Raw genomic sequence first — 13,424 nt, forward strand, 5'->3', positions numbered from 1 at the left:
CAAAGATAGGGATGACGCCACAAGTACAAGACTTGATAAGTCGATACAGTTCTTAAAATATTAAAAAGAGAGAAATTCTCACAAAAGACTTTGTATTGAATGTAATGAGTCGTGTAAAAATGCAAAGGCAAAGGCCTATTTATAGTTTTACAAAAAGGGTGCCCGAATAGGTACCATAATAATTTGGCTATGCTTGATGGATATGTGCCCCCTTGAAGTCACGCACTGCTTGGATTTGAATACACATGTCTCCCCATCTTGGCGCCAATGCCTTCAACCCTTAAGTTAAATGGGCCTTGTTTTTTGATGAATCTCTTCATGGAATGATAGCGTTATGAAAGTTCACAACATGGAGAGTCATGTTTCTTGATTCATGGTGACCTTTCATGAAGAGGTATGATGAATAATGGTGTCTTTTGGAGTGAACTTTTCATGAAAAGATATGTCACTTGAATGAAGCCTTTTAATGGAAAGGCATGATGCTTGGAAGGTGACCTTTGACGAAGAGTCACAACTTTTCATGAACATGCCCGAATTGAAATGGCACCTTTTGGTGAAGAGACATATTTTGGTGAGAAACCCTTTGGTGAAGAGACATAACTTTTGGGGAGGCACCTCTTGGTGAAGAGACACATCTTTTGGTGAGGCACCTCTTGGTGAAGGTCACGACTCTTCATGAAAGTGCATGTCCATTTGTGAAGCATTGTATCCCTTCATCTCCAAGTCGTTTGGTGTGAAGCATTGTGCCTTCCCATTTGGATCCTTATAGCCGTTGTAAGTGAATAGGTATGTCCCTTGTTCTTAGTTATTTGTTCCCTCCAAAAGTAAAAACATAGAATATATTATAATTATTTAATATAACTCAATCATATGATATATCGTATGAAATGCACTCCTAAGACTAAGATGACATACATATGCAAATGAGATATGAGATTTATAACCTAAGATGATTTATGCATACTAATTATGCTGTAAACTTAACTTATGCTTAAGATAATGATATGAATTATAGATTATATGCATGACTATCATATAATATACAAATCATAGTAAATAATGAATGGAAACATGTTATGATAACTTAGGACATAATATATAATGTTAAGTATGATCATGATATAAACATATATAAATTGTATAACATGATAGCCTATATATGATATGAATATTCATATTTACGACTAAGGATAATGCATAAATGAAATAAAGATGTGTAAAGAAAGAAATATCTCCCTTCACTTTCATTCTCACTTAGAACAAGAATGAAAGCAATGTCAACAAGAGTAGGTGGTTGGTTAGGATCACATCAGCGGCCATGACCGGCGCGGGACTATCAGGATATTTGATTATTTGAGCACGTGTACAATCTAACAAGTTTGACCAATATGAAAAGTTTGATCAGTTTGACAAGATCGATAAGCAAGTGATCTGTTTATGAAATTTTGGTGTCTTGTGATTTATTTATTCTTTTCCCATATGTCATGCTTCTATGTATACATTTGATTTGATTGTTCATATTTGTGAATTTCTTGAAGTATGGTAGATTACTTGTGTACCAATGAGCTTGCAAATCTCAACGTTTGAATTATTTATATCTTCATAGTAGTAGACTTTTGTTTGTGCCTGAGAAACATCATCAACAAGGGACTTCCAACACCTCATATTCAGAGTACAATACCTTGTCTATTAGTGGGCATTGTATTCATAGGATCTCACTTGTATTTTGAGGTTTGTAACTCGTTTATCATTTGGGGATATTTTGACTATTTGATATATATTTATGATGGAGCTCCACATGTTTTTGTATAACTACTTTTAATACTATTTTAGTATAATTATTTGATGATATTTCTCTTATATAAAATGTTTTTAGTGTTTCAAAATATTTGAAAATTTGTTGGGCTGCTTCGATGACATGAATGTAACATCTTAATCTTTGGGTATTTTGTATTTGAGATTAGGGTGTTATAAAGAGTCAATTGATGCCTAAAACCCCATGCCGAAGGTAAGTTGACCCGTTGACTTAAATCAACTCAATGACCTGAACCAACCCATTTGGTCATTGATTGTTGATCTTGACCATTAATCGTTAACTGTTGACTTCGAGCGTTAAATTTGATTTCTACCGTTGAATTTTAATTTGCAGACCATTTTGCTTGTTTTTTTTAATCAAGTGTCTCATTTTTAGATTGATTTAATTGTTTCTAATCTTTTTAAAGGTACCCATTTAACATTAGAGAAGCTCAACAATTCAGTTTATCCGAACAACATTTACAGTAATCAAGTTGGAGTAAAGGATTGAATGAACCGTTAAATATAATTAAAATTATTAGTATCAATTAATAAATAATAGCATTAATAAATCTTTCTTCATTTGCAAAAATACCTTCGAAATTAATGACCAAATCACCACCAATGTCATTCTTTACTTGATGAAATGTCTTGCTTTAGAAGCGATCATCCACTTGCCGATCTTTAATTTCCAACAACAAAATGGGATTAACTTGAAATTCCTCCACTAAACCACCTTCACAGATATATACAATTTAGCGAACAACGCACGCAAATCTACCACAACTTTTCTAAGATGATAATCAATGGAACAATCATAATCTTTCGGCAACTCAATTCTTCCCCTTTGCCTTAATTTAAGCTCCTTTCAGGTGAAGTACTCAAGACTCTTTATTATTATCAGTGTAAATAATATATCTCGTCACACAAATAATGATGTCAAATCTTAAGTGCAAATATAACTACCACATGCTCCAAATCATGAGTCGGATAATTATGCCATGTGATTTCAACTACTTAGACGCATAGACCACCAATTTTTATTCTTGCATCAATACACATCCAAGACGTGTATGATCCATCACTATAAACCACGAATCTTTATTGAACTCGGTTGAATCAAAACTAGAGCTCTTATCAAACATCTTTTAGCTTTTCAAAATTCTTTTCTTTTCCTCGAACCACTCAAAATAATATTCTTTTACAACAAATTCATCAACGGCATGACATTAATAAAATTCTTCGATGAATCTACGATAATAATCAATCAATTCAAGAAAACTACATACATATGTCACAATTTTAATAACTTTTTCAATCCAATATGCCTTATATTTTCCTAGGAGCAACTCGGATACCTCCAATAAAATGTCTAAGAAAATCACTTCACTCAAGAATGAATAATATGACATTGAGATAATAAGGCAAATTCATGAGCATTAATATCAACAAACGCATATAAGAAAATAATGTACAAAATATCATCATAAATAATTCAAGAAAAATTGTATTGCAAAAATAATTCACATTAAAAAAACTAATTTAATAATATTTATTATTAATACAATTAACCCATGCATGAAAATTAGTATTTATATAATACATTAGCTTATTTTCCAGTATATGTTATGATATTAATTTACGGTTACTATTATTAATAAATGAATGTTTTTGTTTGTTATTGGAACTATTAATTGTGTTATTTTCTTTTTCATTTTTAAGTGCATATATTGGATTTTGGAGGCAATGAAAAGTCCTAGTATATTATTCATTTCTTTAACTATTTTGCAAGGTAACTCCAAAAGTAGAAAAACATGAATCTTTGTGTCTTTTGTCCCTCCAAATGTAAGGGCTTGTAGAGGTTGTAGGGGATGAACAAGTCATCCTTTGAATCATAAAGGGAAAAGAATATAGGAGAGAATTGTGCTTCCTATTATAAACATAGTAACGCAAAAATCAATTGCCACATATCACATTATTTGCCGAAAATGTTATTTACGCTAATTGTACGGTCTACTTGTGACTCTCGGTAATCTAACCACAAAATTTATCCCATAAAAATTTCAAAAGAAAATGAATTGACACAAAATTTGGAAATTATTTTGTCAGAAGAAAACAAGTCTTTGGTTCAATCACTCTTTTCCATTTCCTTCATTGAAGAAAATTAAGGTTCATACAATTTTGTTTCATACTTCTCTGTATTGTTTATATAATTGTTTCTCTACATCATTAAGCCATTTGAGTATGACAATTTTCTTTCAGGTTAGTGATAATTTTCTTGCTTACGGTCATACTTAGGCTCAAATGATCAACGTAAACGTAGCTTGTCGGTCGTAACGTACCCCAAGGGTTGCACTCAATGAACAAAGACAAAGACAAAGAGCAAAGCGGTGTTCTAAAGGCATGGGAGGCCACCATGCGCAAAACGCATGCTGCGAAAAAGCGTGCAAACATCATTTTCGGGACAATAACAATGGCCACTGCGGCGGAGGATGATCTCGAAAATCATCATGATAAAGATAACGTATCCGGGGAGCCATACTTGGTAGAGAAAATTCTACCCAACGGGGATTATTATACAGGGCAGTTTAGTTGGCCATCGGGTGCTACTTACGAAGGCGAGTTCAAAAGTGGATATATCGACGGATCGGTATATATACCGGTCCTAGTGGGGATACAAGGGGCAATGGGTGATGAACTTTAAACATGGTCATGGCATGAGATTCTATCCAAATGGGGATTGGTATGATGGTGAATGGCGCAACGGTTGCAGGAAGGACTTGGGAAATACCAATGGCAAAGCGAAAACCATTACATCGGGGAGTGGAAAATGGGATGATTTGTGGCAATGGCACTTTTGTATGGAGTAATGGAATAATATGATGGCCATTGGCAAGAGGGTTGGCCTAAAGAAATGGGGACTTTTTATTGGCCGGATGGGAGTTATTATGTGGGGAATTGGAGTAAGGATCCTGAAGAACATAATGGGACATATTACCTTCTGAGTCCTCCGAACCCGCAACTACCGACTGGGATCCCCGTCCGTGTATACCGAGTTGGCTGATTGTAAGATCTGCCCGAGAGAAAACGTTTCGATCATGCCGTCACAGAAAGTATTGGCATGGTATACGGCCAAGACCGACGACAACCGAGGAGGTTGTCGATCGATGGAAGGGCAAGTATAGGATGGAAAGGCCAGATAAAATGCACATGTGGGAGAGTGATGATGATAGTAATGACTATGTAGAGCCCAAGAGAGAATTGGACTCTGAGATCTTATGTATTCAACATCAACAACATGATGATACAACCCTAAGTTTTAACCCGAATTGCCATGAAAGTGCCCAAAATTGGGAAAGACCAGGAGAAACTATATCTAGGGCACAAGAACTACGAACTCATGCTCAATCTACAACTGGGAATCAGGTGAATCAGGTGCCATTCTCTATTTTTTCAATATACTTTCATAAAATCTATGCTTAATGAGGATTTCACAGGCATTCTGTGGGAAGGCCTGCTCCAGCAACATCTCTTGATCTAAAGGCAGCAGCTTTCGACCCTAAGGAGAAATTTGGACAATTCCGACAGAAGGAAGCAAGTACACTCCTCCACATCAGTGTGTGAATTCAAATGGAAAGGATTATTGGTCAGTAGTATTTAGGTAAGGCAATACTATATCTGATCCATTTGATGTTTTTTTCATGGTTTGCAAGTAACTTTAAGTCATGATTATGTATAAAGGCTATGAGGAAGTTGTTCCAGGTGGACCCGCAGACTACATGATATCAATATGTGGGACTGGTGCTCTTAGAGAACTATCTTCCCCTGGTAAAAGTGGTAGCTTTTTTTACTTGACAGAAGATGATCGATACATGATAAAGACGATGAAGAAATCCGAAGTAAAAGTGAGTTTATCTACTTTGAAACTTATTAATGTAGCTATGTTGCTCCGATATAGATACGGAGACGTGAAACTACAATTTTTAAAATTATATAGTACTGGCAATAAGGGTATAAAAATATAAATAAATTTTAAAATTCATAATTACTATAAAATCACTAATTAGATCCGTATTTAGTTTTTCTTGCATTATCTTTATTAAAATTGACATATCTGAGTTTCGATGTCCGATTTAGGCGTTTAAAAATGCGTTTAGAAAGGTTACTGAGAGACAGTTCATACGTAAGAAGATAACTCAACTCAGAAATATTTGGATCCAATACGAAAAATTCTTCGTAAAGCTTTGAAATCAACTTCAATTTCTTATTCCAATCATCTTTTTTATTATTTTTTAAAAAATAAATCTAAAAAATAACCCTGAGTATGCACTTAAAGATCAAAGGACACCCCAGAAATCTCCGAGTATCCAACTAATTCTACCTGTACTCCTTCAATATGTGACGTCTTTAATACATACACCCAAACCGTACTGGTCCCGTACCCATCTGAGATGTATTAAGTACTTAAAACAACATTGTCATTATATTATTACTGGTAAAGCGTAAAGTTAACAGGGCCTCAGTAAAGAACAGGTCACAAATAACATACAATCCAAGTTCATTTTGCTGCTACACACAATAACAACAATGTTGTAACTCTTGTCTGAACAAATCCAGGTACGATTCATTATCATGGGAAACCTATTACGCTCCGAATATACAATTCACAGACGCTTTGATTTGAAGGATCTTCACTAGGACGCATAACAGATAAGTCTGAGTCTGAGATCGACAATACTACCATTCTTAAGGACTTGATTTGAATTTCATATTCAAACTCCAAAATCTTGGTTTGACGAGTTTTGCTGGTAAAAATACATGCTTTATTGGTACTTGCATGAATGAAAAAACTAGTTTAGTATCTGGTTTGATCTTTTTTCATCAACTGCACTAAATGTTCAATGTTTTTCACTAACAGGCAAATAGATAGGGATTGGAGTTTCTTGAACAGGAGAGAACCATGGACTATAGTCTTCTGGGGCATTCACTTTAAAGAAATAGGAGCTAATGGGGAGTTCATTCCTTGTGGAAGTCCAAGTTCATCTGGTTATCTTTTGTTTTTGTTTTCTTTTTCTTTTTTCCTTTTTTTCCCTATTCTCCAGTGCAAACTTTCTTTTTCGATTCAGAAGTTGCATTATTTGCCAATGTTGTAGGAAATAATGAGAATGAATCAACGCCGCCACCAGAGATGGAGGAGCAGATTCAAGATCCTAAGAGGTAAATAGGGACTATAGTTAGCATGTAGGTAATTATATGAAATCATAATGTCAAAATTAGTTCTAATTGTTATAAAAATGGTCATTTTTGTCCATATTTTTTTTTGAGCATTTTGACCTCTTATATTTATTTTGGGGCAAAAAGACCCCTTTAAGGGTGAAAATCATTAGTTATCAAATGGTTAACTTTCTAATATATGTTTTTTTACCTTAAAATGAAATGTTGGTTGTCAAAATATTCCAAAAAAGGATCAAAGTGACTATTCAATCAAACATTAGGAATTTTACCTAAAATGAAATATTGGGGGCCAAAATATAGACATTTAACCCATAATGTTTTATTTTGGGCAAAAAATTCTTTTAGGGATGAAAATCATTAGTTACAAATCATTAACATTTTAAAATAGAGTCATTTTTACTCTAAAATAAACGTTGAGGGCCAAAATTCTATAAAAAATAATAAGGGTCAAAGTGTCTATCGGTCAAACACTAGGCGTCTTTTTACTAAAATACAAAGTTACAGGCTAAAATGCTAAAAAAAAGTATGGGTCAAAATGATCATTTCAATAGACATTGGGGATTAATTTTAGCATTATACCTTATAGGAAACAAAAGTTTTCGCTAAGAAGCAAATGAACGTGGAATGCATATAGGGATAGACTAAGGGAGTTGCTTGTGGCGGTCGCTTCTAAAGTTTTAAATTATCATATATTTTATATTGATAATATTTTATCTTTTAAAATTTTAAAATCTATCTCTCCAAATTTTTAAAAATTCATCTCTCTAACATAAAATCACGCACTTGTCCCTGATTACAGGTGGGGTGTGATAAAGTTGGGGGACGAACATGCCGGCAAGAGTAGAAAGAACAATAAGGAAACCGGAGAGTGTATTTCATCTGGTAGGGGAACAAACAGGGGAGTGCTACGAGGTGATAATGTACTTTGGCATCATCGACATACTTCAAGATTATGACATTACAAAGAGGCTGGAACATGCATATAAATCCATCCAGTACGACCCCACTTCTATTTCAGCTGTGGATCCAAAGCAGTATTCGAAGAGATTCCGAGACTTCATATTTAAAGTTTTTTGTGAAGATACTTTAACACTTTGAAGAGCATCCATGAGTGGACCTAGATTTAATATTTTACATAATGCCCCAATTATGCAATTTTTGTGTAGCCATTGTTATCAATACCCTGTTATGTAGCTAAATTTAGCACCAATTAATGGTGTTTGAATTGTTTTCCACCCACCATTTATTTATTGGATTAAATTAAGAGAATGTCACGCGTTTACTTGAACATGTAAAATATATAGTCGCACAAAAGAGTTCACTTTTTTTTTGGTAACAAAAGGGGACCACTAAGTTTAGTGGGAAGTTCTTCTCAGCTCAAGCATATCAGAGTTAAGGATGCTAGGACCTCCGAGGGAGGGTGTTGGAACACCGTTCGACCCAGAGATGCTCTCCGGCCGATTTTCGTAAGGCCGTCGGCCAACTTATTCACTTCACGTGGGATGAATCTCGCCGTGACTCTCCACTGCCGTTGAAGGAAGCTCCGAATTCTCCTCATCAGTGGGGGCTCGTTAACTGAAGGAGGAGAGTCGAGGCAACTAAAACTTACATTTGTTGTGCTATTTCAATTTTTAGGGTAAATTATAAATTTAGTAACTAAATTTTATTCTCTCTCCTATTTCACTCACTGTACTTTAGATCTTTTCAATTTCTTCACTGAAATTAATAAATTGGATTTTTTTGTCACTCAACCGTTTTCTCACTAGTGACATTATAAATGGATTGTTATATAGATGGAAAATGACGTCGTTTTGGTGAAAATTTTGCTTTTTTAACGACATAAGTTTAGCGTCGTTAACTATTTAACGACGGAGTGACAAAAAAAGTCCAATGTATTAAATGCAGTGAAGAAATTGAAAAGTTTTAAAGTTTAGTGAGCAAAATATGAGAGAATAAAATTCAATTATGAAGTTTATAATTTACCCATTTTATTACAAAATGTTGAAAATAACTAAACTAAAAATGAGTAAGCATATTTGGTCAGTTGGTCAAATTATTCATCTTTGTTTCCTCAAATTACATTAGGTAATTGGTTTTAGGCTCACTAAGAGTACTCTCTTTTTCCTTGGAGTCTCCCTTCCCCTCCCCTCCCCTCATGTAGGATTAGGATTAAATTTAAAATTTATTAAAAAAAAAACATAGTTCCAGCATTCGACGCAGCATACATCCTCAGGTGATAGAGTGAACATTTGAAATCCAAAAGACAGTGTCCATGCTATCTTTGCTAAACCATCAGCAACCTGATTCTGTTTCCTCGGTACATACATGAAATTTAGGTTCTAATCCCATCGTAGCAAGCGAACAATATGCAGCACCATCGACGAAACTCTATCCATCTCCTGTCCTTGTAGAAGTAACCTTAAAACATCTTTACTCTCTGTCTCTACCACGACGTTTCGCACACCGAGATCCCTCGCAACCTTAAGATCAGTAAACGCACCCCATAGTTCGGCTTCCAGCACCAAACAACACGCAATGGCCCTCGTAAAGCCTGAAATCCAAACTTTATTAGAGTCACGCAAGACTTCGACACAAGTTGCCACTCTTGTCACATTCTTCCTTGCACCATCCGAGTTTAGTTTAAACCTATCAGTCGTCCACCATACAAAGACCTAACATTGGAGGCTTTCATTTGGATTTTTTACCCCATTGAACCACACTTTCTATATCAACGAAATCATGGTCGAAGATGCGTTTATTACATCTCACCCAAATACACCAAATAATAGAGCCAAAAACGAGTTCCCAATCCTCTACGCGTAGAGGGAAGTAACTCAACTGATGAAGGTTGATTGATACTACCCATTCCCTCATAGCCACGGTAGGGAACTCAGTTATTCTACTTGGTTAACGAGCTCACCCCAAGTCGCTCTTGCAACCACACACCCTCTGAAAAGATGCGGTGTTGTTTCTGCCTCATCACCACATGCACCGCAATAACGGTCCTCCAAAAAGCATCGTCGTACACGTTCGACATTTGCCATGAGTCAATCCTTGCAAATTACCAATGAGCATTCGAGCCCTCGGCAACCCTCAATATCTCGAGACCAGCTTCCATAGTTGCAAATCCACATGTCCAGTAGTATCCAGCTTACGCAAATACGCATTGCTCATTGAGAAACGCTTATGCCCTTCCTAGAGCCACACTTGTTTGTCATCACCCCATTCAATAGCGGAGGTTTCAATGTGACAAGACTCAATATTGTCGATTGAGGCAATGAGTCCCATAATAAATCCCATTGCCAATTCCCATTCGAATCCACCATATCTTGGACGGATACCTTTAGTGCAATTAAAGTTCGAGAGTGCAACACCAATTCTTAGTGCAATTAAAGGACCAACATCATCACACCAAACAATTCTCCAACAGTCAACAGTCCTATCGTTCCCTAGACTCCACCTGATTCCATCCTGAATCTCGTCCCAAACTGTGCTTAGCCCTTTCCATAACCGAGAGAAGCCTTGTCTTTCGATGCTTTCCAGTAAAAGTTGTTGGGGAAATCGGGTTATTTCCCACACAAGCGTAGTTTCAAAATTGACCTAAAATGTCAAGATCAAAACCACCAAAGGTTGCACAGCGGATAAAACCTGTCAAACTATTGAATATTGAAACACAATGGAAAAACCGAATAAAAACAATAAAGGATAGAACACACCAAATTTACGAGGTTCAACGAGAATATCGTCTATTCCTCGCCCTCGGGCACCACACCGGATGATAACTTCACTATATCACAAATATTACAACAAATGGAATTCTTTAGAATTCCCAAAGTGGGAGAATGAAGAATACAAGAGGAAGAGGAACTTGTTTTGGGATGATTTCTAATGAAATACTTAAGCATATTTATAGTTGAGTTTAAGGACTAAACTTATAAATAACCTAATATTTAGGGATTAAACATGAAAAATAAGTTGGCCACCTACCAAAGAATTTTCCAATGTGTACAAGTTAGCCACCAAATGAAATTCCCATGTTCAAAGTTCGGCCACCAACCAAAATGAAATTTCTAACTTGCCAACTTAATTTCAAGCTAAATCTAACAAATCTCCACCTTGGCTTGAAATTACCAAGCCTACTCAACTTCTTCAACTCCACAAATTTGTAGTGCCTCTAATTGCGCTCACAAGCGCCACACACCCGAAGGTGTTCATACTTTCAGGATGTTAATCAAGTTCAAACAATGATTGAACTTGATTACTGTTACCACCTTGGTCATCATATCTGCAGGATTTTCTGATGTCGCAATTTTTTAAAGTAGAATCTTTCATTCTTCAAAGATCTCCCGCACAAAGTGATACCTCACGTCGATATGCTTAGTCCTTGAATGATAGACTTGATTTTTCGCTAAGTGAATAGTGTTATGACTGTCACAATAGAGACTAATGTGACTTTGAACAACTCCCAAGTCTTCCATCAACCCGTTAAGCCAAATTGCTTCCTTTACAGCCTCTGAAACTGCCATGTATTCTGCCTCTGTAGTAGACAAGGCCACCGTAGATTGCAATGTAGACTTCCAACTTACTGGGCTTTAGCCAGAGTAAACAAATACCCAGTAGTTGATCGACGCTTATCCAAATCACCAGCATAATCGGAATCAGCATATCCAACCACACTGACCAAGTGCTTCATCCTGTTAAAAAATTAAACCAACATCCACGGTTTGTTGGAGATACCGTAGAATCCATTTCACAGCTTGCCAATGTCCTTCTCCAGGATCATGCATGTACCTGCTCACAACTCCAACTGCTTGTGAAATGTCAGGACGCGTACACACCATTGCATACATCAAGCTCCCAACTGCATTAGCATATGGAACTTTTTCCATATACTCTCGTTCTTCGTTAGTTTTAGGAGATAATTGAGAACTAAGTTTCAAATGAGAAGCTAGTGGGATACTTACATGTTTGGTATTTTCATTCATGCCAAAACATTGTAATACCTTTCTCAGATACTGCTTTTGTGTTAAACAAAGCTTCCCTCTCTGTCTATCTCTGCTTATCTCTATACCAAGAATCTTCTTGGCCTCACCTAGATCTTTCATCTCAAACTCTTGATTCAACTGAGCCTTTAATTTATCTATCTCCTTTTAACTCTTCGAAGCGATCAACATATCGTCAACGTACAAGAGAATATAAATGAAAGATCCATCTTTGAGCTTTTGCAAATACACACAATGATCATATTTGCTTCTAGTGTACTTTTGCCTCCTCATAAAGCTATCAAATCGCTTGTACCACTGCCTCGGAGATTGCTTCAATCCATATAGTGACTTGTTCATCTTACAAACCCATTTCTCACAACGACCATCTTTGTATCCTTCTGGTTGAGTTATATATATCTCCTCTTCTAAATTACCATTCAAGAAAGCCGTCTTTATATCAAGTTGAGCTAGCTCCAAATTCAACTGTGCTACCAAGGCCAACAATATTCTAATGGAGGAATGCTTCACAACTGGGGAAAATACTTCATTGTAGTCAATTCCCTCCTTTTGAGCGTAGCCTTTAGCTACCAACCGTGCCTTGTAGCGAACATCTTTCTTGCTATGAGATCCATCTTTCTTTGCAAATACTCACTTGTATCCAATTGCTCTTTTACATTTCGGTAATTGAGCCAGTTTCCAAGTGTTATTCTTTTGGAGAGATTGCATTTCTTCATCCATGGAACTTTTCCACTTATCATTTTCCAAGCTTTGTATTGCTTCTTGGTAAGTGATAGAGATATCATCATCAACAACTGGAAGAGCATAGGCCACTTATCATTGAACGCAGTGATGTGTTCATTCATATTAGTGCCTGGTTGATAATCAAATCTGAACAATCTTTTCTTCATGTAGAGACGATTCTGAGAGCTTTTCTTTAGGAATTTTTTCTCCAATGCTTTCCACATCTTACTTGCAGAAGTCTCGTTCTTGTAACCATACTTCTGCTCCCTGGAAAGATAAGATCAAATCGCGCTGCACGCAAACGATTGATTGTTCCCCATTCTTTCTCCTCCATAGATTCGGACTTTTCTTCCTCAATGGCGATATCTAGGCCTTATTGGAATAAAGCATCTAACACCTCGCCTTGCCACATGCCAAAATGATCGGATCCATCGAACAACTCCACTGAGAAATTGGCATTTGACATCACCCTCCTTACCGGTCCAGATGAAGAGCTTGATGTCTCAACTGATCCGTATTTTGGCATTTTGATTCTAACGAACAATATTCAATATCACGAACTGTATCTTTTCAGCAACGGAACCACCAGGATAACCTCAACCGAAGCTCTGATGCCAATTGTTGAGGAAATTAGGTTATTTCCCACACGAACGTAGTTTCAAAATTGAC

General features: G+C 36.2%; 1 long non-coding RNA gene and 1 pseudogene across 1 annotated transcript; one reads left to right on the plus strand and one right to left on the minus strand.

Annotated features, from left to right (window-relative positions):
* The first annotated feature begins 4,153 nt into the window (after positions 1–4,153).
* Positions 4,154–7,985, plus strand: LOC120188000 (annotated as a pseudogene).
* Position 7,986: 1 nt separating this feature from the next.
* LOC120188031 lies at positions 7,987–11,499 on the minus strand. The gene is made up of 3 exons (XR_005522376.1): positions 11,490–11,499; positions 8,782–8,787; positions 7,987–8,121 (listed from the first exon to the last, which is right to left on the minus strand). It is a non-coding gene; the product is annotated as an uncharacterized LOC120188031 (long non-coding RNA).
* Positions 11,500–13,424: the final 1,925 nt, after the last annotated feature.

The sequence above is a fragment of the Hibiscus syriacus genome, unplaced genomic scaffold (assembly GCF_006381635.1).
Source record: "Hibiscus syriacus cultivar Baekdansim isolate YM2019G1 unplaced genomic scaffold, ASM638163v2 tig00116937_pilon, whole genome shotgun sequence".
Lineage (NCBI taxonomy): Eukaryota > Viridiplantae > Streptophyta > Magnoliopsida > Malvales > Malvaceae > Hibiscus > Hibiscus syriacus.